This window comes from Phyllobates terribilis, unplaced genomic scaffold (genome assembly GCF_046119375.1).
Source record: "Phyllobates terribilis strain yellow unplaced genomic scaffold, ASM4611937v1 Scaffold_11__3_contigs__length_659146591, whole genome shotgun sequence".
Classification (NCBI taxonomy): Eukaryota; Metazoa; Chordata; class Amphibia; order Anura; family Dendrobatidae; genus Phyllobates; species Phyllobates terribilis.
The window spans coordinates 415,615,860-415,642,391 of NW_027362771.1; the positions used below are offsets into that span (position 1 = coordinate 415,615,860).

General features: G+C 45.5%; 1 long non-coding RNA gene across 2 annotated transcripts in view; it reads left to right on the forward strand.

Annotated features, from left to right (window-relative positions):
- The window catches only part of LOC141166435 (uncharacterized), a 55,357-nt gene extending 29,056 nt beyond the window's left edge, over positions 1–26,301 (forward strand). The window contains exons 3-7 of one of the 2 annotated variants that reach the window (XR_012251290.1): positions 3,724–3,834; positions 4,765–5,087; positions 7,049–7,158; positions 22,297–22,362; positions 24,510–26,301. This is a non-coding gene — a long non-coding RNA (uncharacterized lncRNA). The remainder of the gene's footprint in view (positions 1–3,723; positions 3,835–4,764; positions 5,088–7,048; positions 7,159–22,296; positions 22,363–24,509) is intronic. The other variant, XR_012251291.1, reaches the window with a different exon arrangement.
- Positions 26,302–26,532: the final 231 nt, after the last annotated feature.

Here is a 26,532-nt window from a genome sequence, read left to right on the forward strand (position 1 = left end):
TGCTTTAACCACATCTTGCATATCCCTAATACGTATGAAGTTGGTTAGAAAGCTAGGTCTAGTTAGCTATCAAATTTGTGATTAAAGGGTTTTATTTTCTGCATGATATTGATTTGACAACTGAAATAACCCACAAATAACATCATTGATGGCATGAAGACCTACTGAAAGTTACAATCACCAGACCTTACCTGCAGAGCATATTACTATGGGCTTGCTCACACTAGCGTATCACACAGCTGAGCGCTATGCAATGTTTTATCGGATAGCACTCGGCCCAATATTATACAATGGGCAGTGCAGATCTGCGTTTTTTTTCTCATGCCGATTGAGCATGAGTAAACAATAGCAACATGCTGTGGGTGTGTAACATACCTGGTGGCGGGCTTGCATGGTGCACCATCTCCCATTATGCAAGATCGCAAACTTGATCTTCAATCCAGTCTGCTAGACTGGCTTCTATTCATGCTGTCTGTTTGTCTCTGTGCTGACTGCTTTGGGCGTCGGCCCGGTTACTTCCTGTTTCTCGTAGCTGCTGTGGGCACACCCCTAATATGTCCCCAGCCTATTGCTGTCTGTCACTTGATATTTAAACCAGCTCCACCTTGAAGCTGGTGCCTGAGCAACTCTTATCCTCAGAGGGCTTCTTGCCTCTGATGTGCCAGGTCCTGTTCTGTTTTTCCTGCCTGTCCACCTTCCTGGAGGCTGTATTCCCAGGCCTGTCTGAACACGCTCCTAGCCTGTTCGTCCTGCCTTCTGGGGGCAGCATACCCAGACCTGTTATCTGTGTCTTCTAGCCTGTTTGTTCGCCAATCTGAGGGCCGCATACCCAGACTCACTCCTGTATCTCGCTGCAGTGTCAATTCCTGTCTTAACACTCAGTTCCTGTCTGAACACTCTCCTAGCCTGTTACCTGTTTTTCTTTATGTCTGTACTTTTCCTTTTTCTGCAGAGTCTGAACCTGCACCTAACTCCTACTCGTCGCTGTACTTCCGTTTGTGAGTTTGGACTCCACTCGCTACTTCTTTGCAAGTACCTCGTGTGTATCTGGTTCTGCCTTTTCCTTCCAGTCTGTTCCGTGTGAACAGAGTCTTGTCCCCTCTGCTCTGTCTTTGCTCATCGCTTTGGCGGTTTCCCCCCTGCTCTGCCTTGCTTACTGCCCCGGCGGTTTATCTCTGCCCTGCCTTACTTACCGCTCCGGCTGTTCCTGCCCGCTCTGCCTTGTCCACCGCACCTGCGGTTTCGCTCTGCTCAGCCTTGTCCACCGCACCTGCGGTTTCGCTCTGCTCAGCCTTGTCCACCGCATCTGCGGTTTCGCTCTGCTCAGCCTTGTCCACCGCACCTGCAGTTTCGCTCTGCTCAGCCTTGTCCACCGCATCTGCGGTTTCGCTCTGCTCAGCCTTGTCCACCGCATCTGCGGTTTCGCTCTGCTCAGCCTTGTCCACCGCACCTGCGGTTTCGCTCTGCTCAGCCTTGTCCACCGCACCTGCAGTTTCGCTCTGCTCAGACTTGTCCACCGCACCTGCGGTTTCGCTCTGCTCAGCCTTGTCCACCGCACCTGCAGTTTCGCTCTGCTCAGCCTTGTCTACCGCATCTGCGGTTTCGCTCTGCTCAGCCTTGTCCACCGCATCTGCGGTTTCGCTCTGCTCAGCCTTGTCCACCGCACCTGCGGTTTCGCTCTGCTCAGCCTTGTCCACCGCACCTGCAGTTTCGCTCTGCTCAGACTTGTCCACCGCACCTGCGGTTTCGCTCTGCTCAGCCTTGTCCACCGCACCTGCAGTTTCGCTCTGCTCAGCCTTGTCCACCGCATCTGCAGTTTCGCTCTGCTCAGCCTTGTCCACCGCATCTGCGGTTTCGCTCTGCTCAGCCTTGTCCACCGCACCTGCGGTTTCGCTCTGCTCAGCCTTGTCCACCGCACCTGCAGTTTCGCTCTGCTCAGCCTTGTCCACCGCATCTGCGGTTTCGCTCTGCTCAGCCTTGTCCACCGCACCTGCGGTTTCGCTCTGCTCAGCCTTGTCCACCGCACCTGCAGTTTCGCTCTGCTCAGACTTGTCCACCGCACCTGCAGTTTCGCTCTGCTCAGACTTGTCCACCACACCTGCGGTTTCGCTCTGCTCAGTCTTGTCCACCGCACCTGCGGTTTTGCTTTACTCTGCTTGATTACCGCATCTGCGGCTCTGAACCCATCTCCCAGTCTGTACTGGACCCTACCCAGCCTGTGCTCTAACCTGCCTGTTCCTGTATTCCCCAGTGTGGGTCAACAGCCGTGTCCGGGGCCTGACCTGGAGTGGCACCTGGTCCCTCTGCTCGGTTCCTCCCTGGTGCACGGCGTCGTAGCCGTCATGCAACCTGGGTTGGATCAGGTTGATACTTAGTTACGCCTCTCCAGGCACTCTCTGGTTCATGGCACAGTGGGATCACTAATCACGCACACGTCAGTCAGTCCGGGCGTGTGCATAACAGGGTGCATCTGATAATTGGTCCACACTCACCCATTTGAGTCTGTGAGTGAATGTGTCGGATGTCATCCGAGTGCAGTCCATTGTACGCAAACAGAGACAATGGAGAAATTACTGACAGAGTTTGAGCCATTACCATAATCGGCCTGGTTCTCTCGCACGAGAAAATCGACTGCCGTTTGACCCTCGCCTTAAGAAACATAACATCAGTCAGGCTCCATGTGAAAAGAAGTGGGTAATTCCCGGTAAAGTGTGGATGGCTGATGGACTATAGTGTTCCTACATTGTGGAACTGTAAAGTCTGTTTTGCCATTAAGTTGTTTTAAGTTTGCAGGTTTTCACTAAGAAGTGATTGTGCAGTACATGCAATTATACAGTTACTGTCGAACTGGCAGATTTATTATACGTGTACCATTTTACATAATGCAACCAATTTGCAATATCCATTATTCCATTAGCTGTTTGTCTGCTTTCAGAGGTCAAGGACTGCCCTATCTCTGTTCTGTACACCAAGTTTAAAGTTCAGAAAATCATAAAGAGATAAAAAGTGCATGCGCTCTGTCTCCCAGGATCCCATGTTTAGTGCTTGTGCTCTGTCAGTCAATTACTTTATCAGTTTACTGCCTGTAAATTTCTGTTGAATCACAGATGACTCAATGACAGCTCTACATCTACATAGGACACAGCTCTTTTTGTTTCACTTACAGACCTAATGAATCGTCTATCATTACGCTGTCCCTTTAAGACTTGCTGCCCCTTTATTTATAACTCAGGGTATCACAGCAGCCTCTTAGCATGTACGTCCCTATATCCACATACATGCCCCAAAACATACAAGTACGCCTCTACGCGTTTCACCCATCTAATATTTTTATGGGCACATCAGGAGGCTCAGGCACTATGTTGCTTGCTAATACATTTGCAGGAGTCTCTGCTCCCAGGTGTTTTTAGTAAGTTTTGCACTATATAATCTACTGTATATTTAACAAGACAAATTACAGGGTAACAAAGGGCCCTAGCAATTCAGGTTGTGTCATGTCCCACGACTTGGGAATCATGCAGTATTGTATTGTCATGGAATTGTTGTTGTCACATTGCTCTGCAATAAGGTTTGCCTTTTAGAAGATTGTCCTGTGTCTCTCCCTGTCTGTCTCCTCTGCTCTGATGTCAGTGACCAGTGCCTCCTTCTCTAGATAGTGTCAGCCATGTTAAGATGCTTATGTCTTTGTATCTCTGGTTCAGAATTGTCTTTTTTTACCTACAGTAATTGTGCATAACTACAAGAACTCAGCTTGAAAATAAACCTTCTTTTGGAATCTTCATCTTTACACGGGCCTCCTGCAGTCGAGATAAGCTATCTGACGAAATTCTACATGTGAGTACTGGTGCATAGAGACCTCCATAGAAATGGTGTCTCAAGAGCCCTGCACTCACAGCCTAGATATGGGGTCAGAATAGGTTGTGTGGGCCCCCCTTGGTCACCTATTGTGTTAAGTGAAGTGTCGCTTGATAAGGTGACATGATAGGTCACGTGCCAAGTATTTTTTTCTTTATGCATCATGCTATCCATAGTATTTTACTCCTCAAAATAAATACAACCATCACACAGAGACATCAGATAACATATATAGTAGCTGAGGACATTATGTATAAAGGGACAAAATCCAGAAAACCATGATGAAATTGCATTTTTTTTTTTACCACGTCATCCCTCTTGGATTCTTTTTTCACATTTTTCAGTACACTGTATGAAAAAACGGATGGTGTCATTCAAAACTATAAGGTTACGTTCCCACAATGAGTATTTGTTGAGTTGTCCCTTGTATATAGTATTATTAGTATACTGGTCTTGGTATAGTGGTTTGTGTTGTGTATGGAGATCACTTGTTCTCTTTGCTATCAATAAGAGAATTCTTTATTTCCGTTATAGATTAAATACTTGAAAGTTTAACCCCCCAGTCCTGTGACACTCTATTAGGCCCCCTTCACATGTCCAGAAAAAACGGTACTGGTGTCATCAGTGTTTTGGATCAGTGTGCCATGCATTTTTTTTCAGTATGGCTTCAAAAAAATCAATTCCGAAGCTTCTCCTCTACTTTGCAATGTTAAACACATACAGCACACAGATGACACATGGATGCCATCTATGTGCTGTACATGTTTTACACGTGTGAGATGGGAATGTTTAGACATTGTTTTAGTATCGGACTCCGGCCACAAGAGGTCACTGTTGCCTCTGGAAGAGATTCTTTGGCTGACCTGATCTGAATGGCTGACAGGATGGTGTTTTTGTCTCTTGCAACAGGAAGCTGACTGAGCAGGACATTAGTGTGGGATCCTGAAAGCTCAGTGTGTGCAGTGCGCTAGGGGCTAGTCAGATTACTGAGGAAAGGTACAACTGTTCTTGTGACTCCTGTCAAAGAGGAAGAATCACTTTGGGGGGACGACTACGGTTGGATTCAGAGTTGGGTTCCCCCAAGGCATCTGCTGTGAAATGAATGGCCTTCTGCTAGCCTGTCAGGCTAAAACTACTCTTCAGGTGACAAGTCCCGCATCCACTCCTCAACCTTAAAGCTAAACAGACGATCGGACGATCAGGCAGCTTCTTCAGCGATCAGTTAACAGCCGGTAAGTCCCCACCACAGGGATCCCAGTGGGATCGTGCATGCAGACTGTAGAGCGAGTTTGGCACCAAACATAGATTCTCAGTTAGAGACATTGTTTGCTAATAGGGCTATATGAACCTTAGCTAGATACTCCCCTCAGTGGGTGAGCTTGTGTATAGATAGCATAACAGAATTGTAATTTTAGAGAATTGTTAAGTTTGTGAATCTCTGCACTGCACCACAGCAGGGGCCGCCTCTTGCACTCATCTAATTACATCCTTGCTCTGGGTAACACTTGTTTACTGCATTAGGCGGAACCACAAGTCAGGCAAATTATAGTGTATCTGATAGGCCCAGTATGTTCTATCGGTTGTGCAGCGCAGGGGTCCTAGCTGTCCTGGGATAGGTGTGTGTGAAAGTTATGTGTTTCTTTCTTGTGTTTCCAGGGTGACCCAGTTTTCGTTGTTAGTAAAAAGTAGTTCCCTAACAAATTGCCTGGTCGTGTTCTTTGTCCTCTGGCTGCTGTATTCTGGGAGGGACCACCACAGTACATGGTCTACACACAGACCCATAGACTTGTATGACCCTCGTCATGTGTGCTGCTGGTAAAAAATGGACATGTCTCCGTGTGGTTTGCATGGACACACGGTCCATACAAACACACGGACATGTGTGCAGCACCATAGATTATAATGGTTACGTGTGACATCCGTGAAAAAAACGGATGCAATACGTACTGCAAACACAGACATGTGAAGGAGGCTTTACAAAGTGACAGAGATGTGTTTAACTTGTTTTCACCGGTGAAACCCTTTAATACCTATCCACCGGTGGGGGTCAGACTGATAGAGACCTGCATCGTTCAACAAAATGGGGAAGTTTTATTTTTGTTGCAATGTAGTAGTATGTCCGACCACCACTCCAATCACGCCTTATGTGGCTGTTGAGCACTGGTCTTGACTTTTTCTGGTAGCCCCCTAGAGAATGAATGGTGTGTCGGTCAGACATATAGCAATGGCAGAAAGTGTTGGCACCCTTGAAATTGTTCCAGAAAATGAAGCACTTTTCCTGGAAAATTATTGCAATTACACGTTTTGTTATACATATGTTTATTTCCTTTTTGTGTATTGGAACAGCACAAAAAAAACAGAAGAAAAAAGCCAAATTGGACATAATTTCACACTAAACCCCAAAAGTGGGCTGGACAAAATTGTTGGCACCTTTCCAAAATTATGTGTAAACAACTTTGTGATGCTTGTCAAACTTACCTGTGGCAAGTAACAAGTGGGCAATATGAAAATCACACCTGAAACCAGATGAAAAGGGGAGAAGTTAACTCAATCTTTGCATTGTGTGTCTGTGTGTACCACACTAAGCATGGAGAACAGAGAAAGAGAGGAGTAGAGAACTGTCTGGACACTTAAGAACCAAAATTGTTGAAAAATATCAACAATCTCAAGGTTACAAGTCCATCTCCAGAGATCTTGATGTTCCTTTGTCCATGGTGCGCAACATAGTCAAGAATTTTACAACCCATTGCACTGTGGCTTATCTCCCTGAACGTAGACGGCAGAAAAAAATTGATGCATGGTTGCAATGCAGGATATTCCATATGGAGGATAAGCAGCCCCAATCAGGTTCCAAAGAAATTCAAGCTGTCCTGTTGGCTCAGGGTGCATCAGTGTCAGCGCGAACTATCCATAGACATTTGAATGAAATTAAAAGCTATGGCAGGAGACTTAGGAGGATATTAGCATATAGTTGTATTGTGGGTCGAAGAGTCAATTCTAGCAGTGGGCCCTAGGCACCCCAGTCCAAAATTATCTGTGCATATATCTGTGCAACAATAGTTTAACAGTGGCATGTAAAAGTTTGGCACCCCTGGTCAACATTACTGATATTGTGAACAGTTTAGCAAGCTGAAGATGAAATTATCTCTCAAAGTCTTAAAGTTAAAGATGACACATTTTCTTTGTATATTAGAAGTTAACTCCTCTCCTGGAATATTTCCACTGTGCAAAGCTGGCCAGGAACTGAATGGCCAAGCTCCATGGAAACAAGTGGTACAATATGTAATATGAAAGGTCAATAAAGTAAGTAAGTCAATTGCAACCTTGCTTATTTTCATGCTGTCTAACTAAAGCAATTCAATAACATGAGACAACCCTTTTGAGGATGAGGAGTATGACATGCCCAAAAACTGTATTTTGCTAACAGACGCTTTTAAAATCAAATATTCTTCCTATAGGAAATAAATGCAGTTAAGGTATACGTTTAGTTATCTACAAAATATATATTAGTATAACAGTGATTCTATTTATAATAAATGTTATAAATGCTTTTTACTGTTTTCTTTTGATATTGCAGCACAGAGTGTCCATGCATCTTTCTGCTTTTACAGTGGAATACAAATCTTGAGGTTTGAGTTTTTTGCACCAAGATGTACACTACAAAGCTCATTCAGCATACAATGGCATGTAAAAGTTTGGCACCCCTGGTCAAAATTACTGTTATTGTGAACAGTTAAGGAAGTAGAATATGAAATGATCTCTAAAAGGCCTAAAGTTAAAGATGACACATTTACTTTGTATTTTAGCTAAAAAAAAATATATTGTCATCTTTCACATTTTACAAATTACAAAAAGGAAAATGGGCTGGTGCAAAAGTTTGCGCACCCTTGGAGATTTGTGTGCTCAGATAACTTTGACCTGGGTTTCAGACCTTGTTAGGGTTATGGCTTGTTCACTATCATCGTTAGCAAAGGCCAGGTGATGCAAATTTCCCAGCTTTATAAAAATCCAGCCTCTGCTAACCTTGTGCCAAAAAATAGCAGCCATGGGTTATTTTAAGCAGCTGCCAAGCACTCTGAAAATGAAAATGGTGGAGGCCCACAAAGCAGGAGAAGGCTATAAGAAGTTAGCAAAGTGTTTTCAAGTTGCCCTTTCCCCAGTTCAAAATGTAATTAATAAATGGAAGTTAACAGGAACAGTAGAGGTCAAGATAAGGTTTGGAAGACCAAGCATAATTTTAGTGAGAGCTGTTCGTAGGATTGCTAGAGAAGCAAATCAGAACCCCCACTTGACTACAAAACACCTTTAGAAAGATTTAGCAAACTCTGGAGTTGTGGTACATTGTTCTACTTGTTACGAACCGGGTGGTGCAACCACTGTGCCGTGATCCAAGGAGAGCCCAGAGGGGTGTAACTAGGTACCTGACCAGGTCCAACCTCAGTTTCATGGCGGCTGACAACACTGCGATCCGAGGAGAGTTGAAGGAGGCGGAACCAGATGCTGCTCCGGGACTGACGTCAGGTGGATGGCAGCTGACCCCCAAGGGACAGGAGCGGCCGGGAATGGTAGACTGGCACGACACAGGCAGGCTAGTGCTGGTGGGCACAGCAGGTAGAAAGGCAGGCTGGCACAGCCGATGGGCAAGCAGGCTGGCACGGTAGACGGACAAGCAGGCTGGCACGGCAGATGGATGAGCAGGCTGGCATGACTGACAGACAGGCCAGGTGGCATGGCAGAAGGACGAGCCAGCTGACAGGCATGATGGCACGGCAGATGGATGAGCAGGCTGACACAGATGTCAGACGGGCAGGCTGACACGGCTGACTGGCAGGAAGTCTTATGGGCAGGCAGGCTGACATGACGGACAGGCAGGCACAGCTGACGGACAGGTAGGCACAGCTGATGGACAGGTATACTGGATACAAGAACTGGGACATGAGAACTAGCAAGTGTGTTTTAGGAAACATACGAACAACCTTGCACAGGCACCTTCCCTCAGGTGGAGGTGCCTTAAATAATAAGTGTCTCCCAGTCATTGGCTGGGGACACTTTGGGACACTGCTGTCCCTTTAAGAGGGACAAGACCGCTCATGCCCCCTAAGCACAGTGCCCGGGGATATGCGCGCAGTGCACGCAACCCGGGCACCTGTGGGAACAGAGGAGGAAGGAGGAGAGTGTGCAGGACGGGGCTTGCGGTGGTGAGTGAGTTGACGTCTCTGCCAAGGGAGGGAGGCAGGAGGCAGAGACGTTGGCACTACAGTACCCCCTTTTAGGCCCCTCTTTTTCAAGCCCACAAGAAATCTCTCCAGGAGGAGAGGGGCATGGATGTTCTCCCTGGGCTCCCAGGACAGCTCCTAAGTACCAAACCCCTTCCAACATACAAGAAAAAAGGTTTTCCCTCTTACCCTCTTGGTAGCTAAAATGTTCTCTACCTCGAAAATGTCCTCCGAGCTGACAGGAGTAGGAGTGGAACCAAAATCACTGAAAAAAGGACTGAGGACAACTGGCTTGAGGAGAGACACATGAAAAGAATTAGCAATCTGTAAAGAGGCCAGGAATCTGACCTTGTAGGCTACTGGATTGATCTGCTTCAGAACCTCAAAAGGAATGATAAAACAAGGACCCAGTTTATAGGATGGTGCCTTGAGACGGACAAATTTAGATGACAGCCAGACCTTGTCCCCCAGATGAAACAGAGGTGGATCCAGACGTCTCTTGTCTGCGTGCCTTTTCATTCATTCCGAGGATTTAAATAATGTGGACTTGGTGTCCTAACAGATCTTCGCAAACCCCTCGACAAGGGACTCAGCAGCAGGAATATTGGAGGTAGTAGAAACACGGAACGGAATATTGGGATGTTGCCCGTACACCACAAAAAAATGGAGATTTGGCAGAGGATTCACTCACATGGTTATTGTATGAGAATTTGGCCTAAGGTAGGAGTTCGGCCCAGTCATTGTGGTGGTCATTGATGAAAAGCTGCAAAAGTTGGTCAGGATCTGATTGACTCGCTCTACCTGGCCAATGGATTAAGGATGGTAGGCCGAAGAGAAATCCAGAGTGACATTTAGTAATTTGCAGGTAGCCCTCCAGAAGCGAGAAGTAAACTGGACACCCCTATCTGAGACAATATGAAGCGACCATGGAGACAGAAAATGTGTAGAATGAACTTCTCTGCAAGCACTGGAACAGATGGAAGACTGAACAACGGAGTGAAGTGGGCCATCTTGGAGAAGCGATCCACAACCACCCAAATGTCGGTACACACAGTCGATACTGGCAGATCTGTGATGAAGTACATAGCAACATGCTGCCAGGGAGCAGATGGTACAGGCAAAGGAAGAAGTCGACTGGACTGAAGCTGTCTTGGGGTTTTGTTCTAGGCACAAGAGGGACAGGCTGAAATGAAGTCTATAATATCCTTGCGCAGGTTCGGCCACCAATAATGAGAGAGAGATGAGGAAAGTCGTTTTCTTCTGTCCGGCATGGCCAGCCAGCTTAGTCGAGTGACCCCACAGCAAGACTCGCCTCCTATGTGGTTCAGATACGTACATTATTCTGGAAGAAGTGGCGTGCCGCCAATGGCAGCAGGCCACGCCACTGCTATTATAGAGCCCATGAGCCAGGAGGGCAGCAAGCAGCGTGGGAACGAGGAGGATAGGTGAGTAGGAGGTTGTGGCGGTGGAAGAGCGGGACACACACAGTAGCCACTGCTGCAGCTACCGCGTGTGCCCGCTGCTGAAGGGAAATAAATATTCCCTCTTCCGCACTCCCATTGGCGTGGAGAAGAGGGAATATACCAGGACTGGGGGATTGAGGAGGCCACACATACCAGGATTGGGGGATTGAGATGGCCACACATACTAGGATTGGGGGATTGAGGGGGCCACACATACTAGGATTGGGGGATTGAGGGGGCCACACATACCAGGATTGGGGGATTGAGAGGGCCACACATACCAGGATTGGGGGATTGAGGGGGCCACACATACCAGGATTGGGATATTGAGGGGCCACACATACCAGGATTGGGGGATTGAGGGGGCCACACACACCAGGATTAGGGAAATTTACCAGCAGCTGCTGCATTTCCAACCCTAGGCTTATACTCAAGTCAATACGTTTTCCCAGTTTTTTGTGGTAAAATTAAGGGTCTCGGCTTATACTCGGGTTGGCTTATTTAAAATATACGGTATTTTAAAATCAGTGAGTACGTGGTGCCCATGATACTGCAGGACTGTGTGGTGCATTATACTATATGGGGGCTGCATTTTACTCTATGGGGTGTGTAATATACTGTATGGAGGACTATGGGGAGGGGAGTGCATTATATTCTATGGAGGACCATGGGAAGTTCATTATACTATATGCAGGATTATGGGGGGCGCATTATACTATATGGAGGATTATGGGGGGGCAGATTATATTATATGGTGGATTATGGGGGGCGGATTATACTATATGGAGGATTATCGGTGGTGTATTATACTATATGAAAGGCTATGTGGGGCCATTATAATATTTTGAGGGCTATGTGGGGGCCATTATGCTGTATGAAAGCAATTATACGGTGTGAAGGTTTGTGTGGGGCCATCATACTGTTTGGAGGGCTGTGTGGGGGCCATTATACTGTTTGGAGGGCTGTGTGGGGGCCATTATACTGTTTGGAGGGCTAGTGCAGGCCATTATACTGGATGTAGGCACATTATAGTGTATGGAGGGTTCTGTGGGGGTCACAGTTATGGGATTATACTGTGTTAGGGTCACCATACTTTGTCTTGGGAGTTGAAGTGTGGTACAAGAGTCATTATACTGTGCATGTGGAGAAATGCACCATAGGGGTATCATACTGTCTTTGGGGGGCACTTTTGTTGGCATCATACTTTATGGGACAATGAAAGAGGAATCTAGGACTTCAACAGGAGGAAAATTACTATGTAAAGGCTGTAAAGTTGTGAGATCTGCTCTTCTGTGACACAGACAAATATTTATTTTTTGTGGGGTGGGCCCAATTAGAGCTTCTGCTATGGGGCCCCATGATTTCTATGTACGCCCCTGTCTGGAAGTGAGCCGAGATGAATCCAACAGGGCGACCGTAAGGATTTTGGAGGGCTCAATGATCTGTTGAGGCTCCTCCTCCTGGTCGGAAGACTGGAATGATCTAGAGAGAGTAAGAACGGCTCCTGCTCCTGAAGTAGAAGCATCCACCTCCAGAAAGAACAGCTTGCTGTTGTCTGGACATTGCAGCTTGAAGAGAAGGTCTGTTTTAAAGAGACAAAGGCATTCTCTGCCTCTGGAGTCCATAACTTTGGGTTGGCTCCCTTGAGAGTCAGGGCAGATATAGGAGAAATGTGGGATAAACTGACGGTAATAGTTTGCAAACCCGAGGAACCACTGGATAGCTTTCAGATCGTCAGGACGGGGCCACTTTAAGAAGGCGGACACCTTCTCAGGATCCATCTTCAGGCCGGTCTCAGTAATGAATTACCCAAGAAACGGAAGAGAGGTCTGCTCAAAGACTCACTTCTCAAATTTGGTGTACAAACGATTCTCCCTTAACCTCTCCAGAACCTGGCAAACGTCCCTCCTGTGAATAGGCAGATCGGGGGAAATACCAAGATGTCATTCAGTATATAAAAATGAAAAAGTTCATCCAGCTCACCATATGAAGTGGAATTCCTCAGGACGTTGAGGGATTGAGAGCCTGTGTTGGCAGCAGGGTGAATCAATGGCAGGAAAGAGAGATTTATCCAGCACAAAATCCAGGGAATTAATTAAAAACTTGAAATTTATTTAAACATGATTAAAAAGAGTACATGTTAAAAAAATGCTCTAAACAGCATGCTATCTGATGCGTTTCGAACTGTGTGTTCTTATTGATAGTATAGTTATACTATTAATTATGTTTAAATAAATTTCAAGTTTTTAATTAATTTCCTGGATTAAAATAATTAACAAAAAACACCTGCAAAGGCTTCCTAAGAGTTTAAAAAGGCCCCTTAGGGCTCTTTCACATGTCAGTATCTCCAGTACGAGTGGTGACAGTTTCCACACGTATCGGAGACACTGACACACGCAGACCCATTCAAATGAATGGGTCTGTGCACATTTCAGTGTGTCTGTGTGCTCCACATGGAGACGAGTCTATTTTTTTGCGGACACATGGTCCACAAAACGTACCACACAGATGACATCCTTGTGTCATCCGTGTGACATGTACCGGTGCCTGGGAATCGCGCTGTTCCCAAGCGCAGGTGCTGAACGCTGCCCTCATTATGGTTCCCTGCCGGCGCTGTGATCTGCACCAGCAGGGACCATGATGAGGGTAGTAGTAGTGTACTCTCAGTGTATGCAGCTGTAAAATTAAGAATAAAATAATAAAATCCTTATATTCACCTCTCCAAGGTGTCCCCCGCTGTCATCCATGCAACTGCTGCAGCACAGAAGCCAGGGAGAATGACAGGCTCTGGAACTGCGCTCAGTGAGTGACAGGGTACCGCTCCTGAGCTGCAGCTCCGGAGCCGCTCATTCTCCCCGGCTTCTCTGCAGCAGCGGTCCACCTGTCCACACTGCTAAAAGTACCAGTACCTGGTTTAAAAACAACAGTATCACTGTGCTTGATTGGCCTGCAAACTCGCCTGACCTTAACCCCATAAAGAATCTATGAGTTATTGTCAAGAGGAAGATGAGAGACAAAAGACCCAACAATGCAGACGGGCCGAAGGCTGCTATCAAAGCAACCTGGGTTTCCATAACACCTCAGCAGTGCCACAGGTTGGTGCCTCCATGCCACGACGCATTGATGCAGTAACTGATGCAAAAGGAACCCCGACCAAGTATTGAGTGTATTTACTGAACATACATTTCAGTAGGCCAACATTTCGTATTTTAAAAACATTTTTCAAGCTGTTGTTATAAAGTATTCTAATTTTTGTCAGAGCTGGGCAGAAATGAAGTGAAAAAGCAAAAAATCTAATTGTTGTGTAGTTTGGCGTTGCGCAAAAATGTTGTGAATTTTCAAACCTTTTATTCCAGAAGGCATAAAAGCTTTCATGAATCATGGCAATAGTCCCTGCTCAGCCTCACACAAACCAGGCCATTTTCCACTGCTGCCATAAATGTTAGCAAGTTTATCTATTATCCATTTTTGACCAATAGAGGTCAGTGTTATCCTTACAAATGCATCTCCCGTACTAAACACCCACTAAAACGAGTCTATTAGTTATTAGTTTGATTATAAATAACTAATGGGATAATATAAAGCTTTAAACAGGTAAAAACAATTTTTCCATGTATTAAAGTAACTGGTACATCAGTACACATTTCTGATGCAAGTAGTATCTAGATATTTCTTCTGTACCGCGCTCTCATTCTCTGAACTTTCTTGGGGCAAGTCAATCACCTATGTAAATCCACAATCACCAAGCCTCCAGACTGCCTCACAAAATGTAATAGATATTCACAAACATCAATTAGAACATCTCACATAAAAGAGTGACGTTTCGTCCACAAACGGCCTTCATCATCATCATATCATGTTGTCCTAAGGGCTCGTTCACACAACTGTATTTTCGGTCTGGGTGCTATTGTAAGCAGGTGACCGGATGAAACGCACAGACAAAACACAAGGCAGAAGTAACCACTGAAACTATTTATTTCCTTGATATGGTGGGAATTGTGGTAAATATAGCAACGGCAATTAATGCTAAACAGGATCATTACAGTATGAAATATACAATAACAAATGTACAAAGAATCCTTGGGTTCACTCTGTCTCTGTTTATACATTCTTAGAACTTCTGACAAAGGGGATGATACCGGTACTAGAGAAAGTCACTGCATTATCACTTCTTCTAACACGGGCCATAGCGGGGTTCTCCAGTTCTTCCCGCTAGGCCGCAAGTCCTCCTAACATAGTAATGTAGGTTGAATAACGACCTAGGTCCATCCAGTTCAACCTTTCTCCCTGACAAAGTCTAACAAGGCTCGCTGGGCCGCCTTCACTTCAATAGGCCGCCACCCTGCCTGTTGTACTAGCCCAGACCAACCCCTGTACCCATTAGACAGCTTCAACACATGCAGAGATTGAATGTTTGTTAGAGAATCCTCAAGTGTTGAGGCTGACTAACAGACATAAATCATGCAGACGCAGAGACTAGAACTTAAAGGGGTATTCCCATCTCCAAGATCCTATCCCAATATGTAGTAGGTGTAATAATAATAATGTTACGACCACTAATATAGTGACAGTTAGTTGCTAGTGGACGTAACCATGGATACCTAAGGTCCTGCAATGCCTGCACATGAGGAAAGGGACATAGCGAATCAGATAAACAATACTACATTTCTAATTGGAGGTATTTGCTAATATTATTATTATTATTACACCTACTACATATTGGGATAGGATCTTGGAGATGGGAATACCCCTTTAATATACGAGCACGTCGAAGATACTCGGAAAGCACCTGTGCGTGCTCGGTAAAAGGGTTAAACGAGCACGCTCACTCATCACTAATAGATAAGTGATAGATAGATATAAATAGATAGATAGATACTGCCTATACTACTGGGGATAGAGGAAAGTGCAGCGGCCATAGCGGCACAATATGTCAGTGCCTGCCACAGACTAAGAGGAGACTGATATGTCATGGACTCAGATACCCCACCCTGGATGTGTCCCTATACCCATCCCCCCATTATTTTACCACTTGCTTTGGCAATGCTAAACCCATTTGATTTGATATGAGATAGATGATAGATAGATAATAGAGAAATATATGGATCGCTAGATAGATAATACTGTATGTAAAAAAATGGAGGCAGCACACCCAAATGAGAAAAAATATGAAAAATGTAATGGTCCATAGTGACAGCAACATTTCGGTCCAATTGAGGACTAGCCTCCATTTTTTATGTTTTGGTTTTGCCTGGGAGACTTTTGCATCCCTGCTTGTTTTATCTCTAGATAGATAGATACAGGATAGATAGATGAGATGAATAGATAGATTTATGATAGATAATAGATAGATTGTAGTGGTAGGTGGATAGATACCAGCCGCACGGAGCTCTGCTATACACACATTTTGTGCACTGCTAGTTCCTGGAGTAAGGCTGTGTGCCCATGATGCGTTTTTAAGTGTTTCTGCAGCGGCAAAAACGCTGCAGAAACGCTTAAAAAAAGCATGGTAGAAGGCCTGCCATGTTCCCCAATGATAATCCGCATGTGCTGTGCACATGCTGTGGAAATTTCCGCTGCGGATTATCATTGCGGAAAAAAACGCAGCACTACCAATTATTTTGCGGAAGTGCTGCGTTTTTGCCGCCATTGACTTGCATTGGAACGCATGGATTCCGCATCACTGTATATGTAGATGCGCATTCCATGCGTTCCAATGTGCGGATGGTACCCAGGTGTGGAGGACAGGAGACTCTCCTCCGGACCCGGGTACCACAGAACCTGTGAAAAAAAGAATAAAATAAAAAATAAATGTTATACTTACCTTCTGATGACCCGCGGTGCGCTCGTCCTCTCATGCCGCAGCTCGCGATGGACTGAAGGACTTGCGCTGACGTCATAATCATGTGACGGGTCACGCGATGCTGACGTCGGCAGGTCCTTCAGTGTACCGCGATCTGCCGGCAGCCAGGACGCAGCGAAGCAAGACTGCGGGGGCCATCAGAAGGTAGATTTATTTTTTTATTTTTAACCATTCTTTAGGTCACACTATATAAATCCATGCCGGTTGCATGGATTTATATAGTGTGACCAAGTTGACAAACACTTTCCAAGTGATGCTAAAATCGCTTGGAAAGTGCTTGTCAACCCGCATGCGGAAATGCATGCGAAGAACGCTTCACATCCGCATGTCCCTGGCAGGAAAAACGCATGTACAATCTGCATGTACAATCCGCATGCGTTTTTTCTGCCAGGGGAGATGCAGAAACGCTCAGGAAAAATCCGGAGCATTTCTGCATCGTGGGCACATAGCCTAAGAGGTGTATACATGTGCACACAGCAGAGAGGTGTTTGCAATGCGCAGCAGTCTCCCTGCGTACCAGGTTGCTGTGCACACTGTGCTCTGTACAGGCCGCATATTCCTCCTGTGCAGCAGAGCACACCCCTCCCCCAAGGAAACAGCCGTGTCACACAGTTGGAGTGCTGCTCTGAGGCTCACTCTGCGGCTGTGCTCCGGCTCCTCTGACAGAGGGAGCAGCTCTGCCTCAGCTGTTCTCTCCTACAGCCGGCCCTGCACAGAGAATCCAGCCAGAGGGGGCGCACTCAGTCAGCCCTCACTGTGTCCCCAGGGCCCCCACTGACAGTGCTGAGGCCAGGAGGGGCCCTAGTCAGTGAAGAGGGGCCCCAGTCATTGAGGAGCCATAATATCACTCAGGAATACACGGCACTTACTGTATTTGGCCCAGAAGCAGCAGTGCCGGGACTGACCGCTGCTCTACAATTATTGCGCACGTGACAGAGAAGCAGGCAGGTGCTCCACCAATCACAGACAGCTTCTTACCTGAGCTGAGCTGTGCAGCCAATGGACAGAGAGTATAATCAAAGCTGCAGCCAATCAGTGTTAGTCTTCGTTGTGTGTAGCTTAGAGTCTCCTGAGTGTGCTGCTGTGCGGTGCATGCGGCGGCCGGCTGCACTACTCATCAAAAGATGTGAAGAGAGTGCCTCCTCATTACCTGCTGCCGGCTTCTATTGATCTCATCGCGGGCACCGTTCTCTCAGATGCAGTGCGCGCAATGAGATCAATAGAAGCCAGCAGCACCAAGCAGTGAGAAGGCACTCTCTTCACTTCACTTGATGAGCAGTGTAGCCGCCAGCAGGTGCCAGGTGTAGAATAACACACGCACCGCTCGGTGCACACATGGGAATACAGGGCAGGGCAGAGAAGGCAATGAGGGGAAGGAGGCAGGAGCTGCGGTGCTGGGCAGGGAGCGGGCCCACCGGAGGATTCTCCAATTTCCCGGTGTATTAGTCTGACCCTGCCTGTACAGTATGTCTGTGGAAGCAACGGCCCGGCTCACTTGGGTCTCTTATTAATCACCACGGGCGTCCACCCCTGAGCGGAGTTTTCTCCCAGATCTTCGGGGCTTGATCAACAGAGATGTCTCTTGTACCCAGTGAGATGAGGGCTGGGCCTCGGCTCGTGACTGGTGTAGTCTGGAATCCAGGTCTTGACTGGCGCAGGTTGGGTTTTTAGGCCTTGACTGCCAGCGTCTGGATTCCAGAACTTGCCTTGTGTGGATCGGGTCTTCAGGTCTTGACCGTCGTAATCTAGATCACGAAACTCGCTTGGCGCCACCCGGGTTCTTCTTACAGGGACGCCACAGCCCATTGCTTCAGGCCGTCTGCTGCGGCCTATCACCTTGGCCTCAGCATCTTCCATTTTTCAAAATTCTTGTTATTAGGGGATTTTTACAGTATAGGGGATAAAATGAAAGGCAACCAAACAAACCTGGAGGACCTGCACCTGTTTTCATATAATTTCTTGTTTGCTTGTGCTGTTTTGGACTTTATGTTACACACACGCCACTAGGTTCAGATAGGGGCGAGACAGATTACATGAATTCTTTGGAATCCTGGGGGAACCGTTACTCGGTGATCATAGACCATGTGCTGCAGCTTCTCTCAGGCACACAGGGGTATTGACCCTCAGGCACAGACAAGTAGGTTGTTTCACTTGCTGACCAGACACACTTGACAAGAGTCCTCAAACGGTAGAACAGTAGAATTTAATAAGAGGCTGCACAGCCAGTGCAAGTTAAGTCTTAGGAGGAACAGGTTCCATTGACAAACAGTGCAGTTTCCTTCGCTGCACAGCAGATCAAAGTCTTCCCAGTAGTACAGGACAGCACAGTTCTAATGCAAAGGCACATTAATGAACACAGCATTCCTTACAGCACAGTGAGATGGAGGAGGGGGAAGTTTGCTGAGGGAGATGATCCCTGTGACACCATTTCTTCCAGTCCTTATCTTTCTGTCTGACAATACTCTGCACTGCTATTTTAGGAACTCTACCTGACCTGTGCTTAGCTTCACTCCTGACTTGAATCCTTTTCACTTGCAGGGGCACTTCTGTGAGATACAGAACACACACACCACCTTTCTCATTGGCTCCAGCCAGACAGTAAACAACTCCCCCACAATTTCCCTGGGGCTCTGCTAAAACACTCCCCTTCTCCTGTGACTGTGTTCCCCTCTAGTTGCTGGATTATTCTGGAGCACAACACTTCCTGTCTCCTGTGCTTGTGTTACTTCTAATAGTTGCTGAATGCTTTTAAAGCAACAGCACTACTTCTGCATGTCACACTCTTCCCTACTTCTTGAATGTCGTCCTCGACATTCGTCTTAATTGGTCAATCTGACCATTTCTCAGTCAGTGGTGAAAGATGGATAACTTTTTATACAAATTTGCATTGTCAAATTGGTATAACGCATCTCTTCAGCTGGCGCTTTTTGTACGTCTTCAACCAGCTCTCTCTCTCTCTATGCTTTAAAAAATCTTTGTTTCTACAAAGTCTTTTAAGGAAAATCAAAGTATGAAAACAAGTCTTTCCACCAGGCAACATCTTCCATACTGGCTCTCGGTGGTGAATACCACTCAAGTTTGCTTACCTGGTCCGCAGGCAGAGATACCTGTTTCCAGTCGACAGTCCTTGGCACTTGACTCGGTTCACCAAGTGTCTCATACGTCAGCATCACGGGCCTCCTCACTTCTCGAGTCGACATCCTCCTGGTGGGTTGTTCCTCAGAGACCACGGGTTCTTCGGTCACAGAAGTTTTTTTCCGCCGCACTCATTTCCCGCGCCTCCTCAGATGCTCTTGGAGCTGCCTTTCTAAGTTCCTGTACTTCTCCTGAGTCGCTTGTTTCCGCACGGTCTGATTTTTCCGCTCCCCCTGAGTGTCGATCGGTCTCTTCAGGGGGCGGTGTTCGATCATGAGATCTGAATTGGACTTCATCTGTACTCCTTGGTACGAACTCTGAAGCCTCAGGATCTAGTTCACTCTCCTGAGGATGGTACATCCCTCTCCTTGCTGGTCCGAGAAATACAACGGTGTGTTCTTCTATATCGGAACTTTCAAGGTCACTATCCACCTCCGGAGCTTCAGTCTGTGGTGGTCCCTTAGTCGATGTCGGTCTACTTCTGGGAAGTTTGATTGTGGTGGGAGATAGTCAGAGGGTAGTAATAAATTCCGATGGACTATTCTGTTTTTCTTGTCTCCCGTTTCCAATCGGATTTCATACACTGGGCTGTCATCAGCTTTCCTCCTTTACGACCACATACACCTTGTCTTCCCAGTACGAACAAAGTTTTCCTGGACCGCCTTTCTCACGCACGTTCTTGACTAGCACCCGGCTTCCAGGTGCCAATTCTGCTCCATAAGATTTTCGGTCATAGTACTCCTTACTCTTGCTCTGTCCTTTCCTAACCACTTTGGATGCTATGTCGCATGCCTCTGCCATCCGTTCCTTCCATTTCCGAACGTACTCCAGATACGTTCTGTAAGTCTCTGACACCGGAGTATCGAACATGATGTCGATTGGCAGTCTTGGCGATCGTCAATAGCATGAAAATCAAAGCATGAAAATAAGTCTTTTCACCAGGCAACATCTTCCATACCGCCTCTCGGTGGTGATGACCACTCAAGTGGGCTTACCTGGTCCACAGTCAGAGATACCTGTTTCCAGTCGACAGTTCTTGGCACTTGACTCGGTTCACCAAGTGTCTCATACGTCAGCATCACGGGCCTCTTCACTTCTCGTTTCGACATCCTCCTGGTGGGTTGTTCCTCAGAGACCACGGGTTCTTTGGTCACAGACATTTCTTCCATTTCCGAACGTACTCCAGATACGTTCTGTAAGTCTCTGACATCAGAGTATCGAACATGATGTCGATTGGCAGTCTTGGCGATCGTCCATACAATAGGAAAAAGGGTGAGTAATCCGTTGCATCGCTCTTTATACAGTTATAGGCTTGTACCACTTGACAGAGAACTCTTCCAGTCTTTCTTCTCATCAGCTGTTTAAGTGCGCAACATCGACAATAATGTCCGGTCAAAACGTTCGACATGTCCATTACCCTCTGGGTGATAGGGAATTGTGTGGGATCTCTGAATTCTACAGTACTTTCCTAGCTTGGCAAAAAGCTTGTTCTCAAATTCTCTTCCTTGATCGTGGTGTAACCTCGTAGGGAACCCAAACCTCAAAGCAAGGTGCCCGGGGTTGATGTGTTGGGATGTTTATCTTTCAGACATTCACACTCCATGGTCACGTACCTCTCAATATCTCTCTGCACGTACGGCCAGAAGAAACGTTCACGGATCAAATTTGTTTACCTTTCCACTCCCAGGTGTCTCATGTTTTCATGGAGTTCTTTGAAGACCAACCTACGGAATACTCTGGGCAGTACCAACTGCCGGTTTTGTCTACCTTTACGATACAGGATACCGTCTTCAGTGAGGTAGAGCTTAGTCCATTCTTTAATTAAAACAGATACTGCTGGTGACTCATTGTCTCTCTCCCGTTTACTTGGACACCGATTTTGGTCCACATAAAGTAGTATTCTACCAATTATCTTTTTTTTTCTGTAAATATATTTATTAAAATTTTGTCAAAGATAAGATACAACAATCAGGAAAAATAATCAAGAAAAATAGTATACATATGAATACATATGAATTCACATTCAGGTATAATGCAACTTTATGAAGAAACAATCAAACTTGTAATCCAAGATATCTCAGACTGGACTCATCTTGCCCAAACACCACTTGGGAGGAAATATGTAACAAATGTTCCTTCGGACTCATGCAATTGCTGATAGATTTTAACAGTAAAAGCATATTAGCCCTTGATAATCTAATTGATGAAGCACAGGCTAAATTCAAAGTCATATGCCCTAGTGACAAGATCCCAACTTTTGAGGCCCAAATTGATAAAAATTTGGATGTGTGTGTCAAGAAAATCCATGAAATGCAAGTATCAAAAATGACAAGAGATCAGAAAGATTTCTCATCCAATATGGTATATCACTGGAGGAAGCCAACCACCCAGCCACCTCGTACACAACGTACGTCCTCAATTACGTCTCTTTCATCTTTAAGTGAGTCATCTAGTATGTCATCCTCTTCCATCACCACAAGATCTGGACTGAATTTAAAAAGAACTCGTGACACTAATTTTCACCCATATAGACGTAGACGTCACAAACAACCATATACAAGCAATGGAGATAACAAGGTAATCAATTTAAGCAAGCATGAATTGACTAATGCTGAACTTACCTTATTAAGTAAGGGTCTTTCGTTTTCACCTAAGAGTGAATTTGATTTATTTACGGCAATTAAAGACCTACATTTATTTGCAAGGTCATTATTGTTTAAGAAATATTACTTTGATGACCAACTCCATACTCTATTTCCCACAGAACAAGAGCAAGTAGCTATACGGACATTAGAGGAACTTGCAATAGAACACAACATGGAGGAGGGAGGTAAGATTCCAGCAACAATAAAAACTAAGTCTAAAAGGTTCCCCCCACTATCTACTTGTACTAGTATTGACCTCTTCATCCAGGTGGTAACTAAGGAATTTGAGCGTATTCCACGTTTCATTGTGAATGACAACCTTACCCGCATTGAACGTGAACGATTGACGACACTTAGAAATCTTCCGGATGTGTTGCTAAAGCCAGCCGATAAAGGTGGTAACATTGTATTGTGGTCCAAAGATATGTACGAGAGGGAGGCCTTTGGACAATTGAATAACAAGACATGCTATAAGCGATTGACGTTCAATCCATTGTCCTCCTTCTCTGTACAATTATCCAAGATTATAAAGAGAGCTGTAACGAACAGGGTCATAACTGAGGAACTGGCTTTGGCATTACACATCAGTAAACCTACCATCTCTACCCTATACTTACTTCCCAAACTCCATAAGAATATGTCTATACCACCCGGACGTCCCATCATTTCAGGTGCAGGGAACTTTTTGGAAAATATTAATCGCTGGATTGACAGCAAATTACAACCCTTAGTTGAGAGCCTTCCCTCCTTCCTCCGTGATACAGGTGAATTGTTAAAAAGAGTAGATGGCCTTTGCTTGAGTGAGGATATGCTTTTGGTGACAGGAGACGTGGAATCCTTGTACACCAATATTAAACACGAGGATGCATTACGGGCGGTTGGCTTCTACCTTAGGTCATCCAATATGCCGATTGTGATGGTGGAACTGGTGATGGAGCTTCTTGAATCTTCATTGACACATAATTTTTTCACATTTAAAGGGTCCTTCTACCTACAGCTCCAGGGTACAGCGATGGGTGCAGTCTTTGCCCCCGCGTACGCTAACCTTTTCCTGGGGCTGTGGGAGAGGGACCTTACCCTGTCAGATCGGTGGGCATCAATAGACTGTGTCCCCTTTTGGACGCGGTACATTGATGACATCCTGCTGATCTGGTAGGGTCCTATTGAGGCCCTATTGGACTTCATGGAGTCTCTTAACAACAATAATATGAATATCCACATTACATATACCTGGGATAAAGATGCTATCAACTTTTTAGATGTGTCTCTGAGGAGGGATAAGAATAATTCTATCCAGACCAATATATATAGGAAGGATACTTCTACAAATATGTTGCTCCATGCAACATCTTCACATCCTCCATATATGATTGAGTCCGTACCTACTGGTCAGTTCCTACGTCTACGGAGAATTTGCTCCGATGACAAAGAATTTGAGAGACAGGCTGATGATTTGAAACAAAGATTCTACGATAGAGGCTATAGTAGACGTATGGTGAAGAGAGCTTACCATCGGGCAAAACACTCTATTCGCCATGATCTCTTATACAAAACCTAAAAACCTAAGATGGAGGATAAAATGAGGTTTATCACACGGTATCACGGACAATTTGGACGCATGAGGGATTGTTTAACTAGGGCATGGCCAATTTTACTAATGGATCCCACCTTGGCTAAAATCCTTTCTGACCCACCATGTATCACCATACGTCGGTCAAATAATTTACGCGATCATCTTGTACGTAGCCATTACCAGGGAGAATCGAAAAATACATTCTTGGATATGAGGGGTCCGGAGCCTGGGAGTGTGCCATGCGGTCGTTGTGTCGCGTGCCCAAACATGGAGCGAACAAATATCTTTGTAAATGCATCAGGCTCTAAAACGTATAAAATTAGAAATTGGATTACGTGTACTTCACGATATGTGATTTACTATGCCACATGTCCATGTGGACTAATATATGTTGGCCTGACTACTCGCCAACTGAAAGTTAGAATTAGAGAACACGTGTTGGGCATCATTGCGGCCATCGACTGTATGGACACTTCCACACTCAGGACAATACCACGGCACTTTAAGTTAGCACATGGCTGTGATACTTCTGGATTTAAAGTAAGGGGCATAGATTCACTCGCAAACGGGATTCGTGGTGGCAGGCTGAGCCAACGGTTGGCTCAGCTTGAGACCCGATGGATTTGGAGGCTGGATACTGTACAACCTAATGGACTAAACGAGAATTTGAGTTTCGCTCCCTTTCTTTGATCGCCCTCTGTCTGCTATATACAGGTGTATTGTTTTCATACTTTTAAACAATGATTTTAATATTCACAGTTCATCGCATATATATGTCTTTTGGTGGATCGTCCTGGGAATGATGGAATCTATATGAGTATGGACATGATGGGCATATTCTGATGATTTAGACACTATGAATGGAGACCGAAATTTATATCATCACATGAAGTGTTCTGGCATTCGTTGTGACAGAGGAGAGTGGATCTTGGACCCTGTGGACTTTAATGATAAATGACTGTGACCATCAGTTTTTCATGCTATTGTCATTTTATACGATCTGTAATTCTGCCGTGCTGTTTTTGATGTGCTGGACTAGGTATGCGGTGGCCATAGGGGTGCATCCTTGGTATGCGTGTTCCCTCGGTGCGGTGGGCTCTGTGGTCCTCCCTCCCTGCGCCGTGGACGGCCGCCTGCGTGCTCCCCTTGTGGCATCACGCCGTGAGTGGCCGCGGGCGGGGGTCGGGGCGGTAGGTTGTGGCGGTCTGCATTGCCCACCCCCCTGTGGACGTGCATGCACATGGATTACCTGATTATTGATTATGTGCAATAGATACTGGGACCGTCTTCTACATCTTTTGTTTAACATATGGATAAGCTGTGCACTCCGCGTGATCTATGAAGGTCCCTTATGATATATTAACTCTATGGGATAAGACTTAAATTAAACCGCTATGTTAGGCTGTATGTAACAGCATCATATAACATAAATTTAGGCTATTATGTGATTGATGGACGTTCATTAGATCGCATAGTGGAGAATCACACATGACATCCATGACTATTGAGATGTATGGGACTGCCCCCTTTTAAACTATGCTTTATTAAGCAAATTGCGTGAATCACAAACAGTTTGTTGCCCCCCCATGCCACTGCGTATGATGTGCTCTAAATACAAAATGTGATTGTTAGTAACCATGGTTGTACCTCTTTGTGCAGCACAGTTCAGTTAACAATAAACAGGACCTGAACGCATGCGCAGTACGGCCCCAGTATGCGTCCTCTGGCTTTCTGCGTCTCTACACAAGGACCTGCGTGGTCACATGGGCCCATGTGACCGTCACGTGGTTCTTGTCTGACGCCGACGTCACTGATCGCCCTGGTAACCGTGACGCGACATGCGTCGATTGGCCCTCCCCTACACAGCGATTGGCCAGAGCAATATTTAAAGATCCACACCTCCCAGTATGATCGACGCCCCCTGAGGAAGGCAGCGCCGAAACGCGCGTTGGGGTGGGGGCAGGATCCATTTTGGAAGCCTCATTCAGTAGCAGTCTGGTGCCTAGGTATTAATTATTATACGTATATTAATCTGCATTGTCACTTTACATAGAACCATTGTGTGCCAGACATGTTTTCCATATGATTGATAATCTGGCTGAACAATATATAGATATGATGTAATACAAAGCACCAATATATTGTATGTCTATATGCTGTTGCTATATACATCCAAACACATATATGGTGGTTCATTATACCCTTAATAATTATCTTGAATAATGTATCAACATTCTTTGTTTCTTTGACTTAACGACCCTTGAGCATATGAGCCTCTGTTAAATGATATTGGGTTACATTGGCTTGTGTATATATACTACGCTACTTGGATGATTGCTTAGCATTTATTAGGCTGTACAACTTGGGTCTTGCGTGTCCCATACAGCGGTGGAACATTTTTACACATTGTATGTCGTTTTGCACCATTTTTTGCACCAATTATCTGCATGTGATAATTTTTAACAAAATTTAATATTTAATAAAAAATAATTTTTTATGATGAAGATTGGCTTTAGATCGTGGTTGCTTCAGTTGTTCATATAAATTTTGCGATTATGCCGTCATACGGTCCATAGCTGCCATTAACTATATAGTAGTATGTGTATATTATGGAGTGGCACCTCTTGAAAATTGTGCTACCAAACACCACTTAGTAAATTTTAAAATAAACATTCTTAAATGGTGTAGGAAAAGGACAGTGAAGAAGAGATAAAGTCAGGTAAAGAGAAAGGAAAGGAAATAGAGACAAAAAGATTGGAAGTGGGGAAAAGGGGGGGAGGGA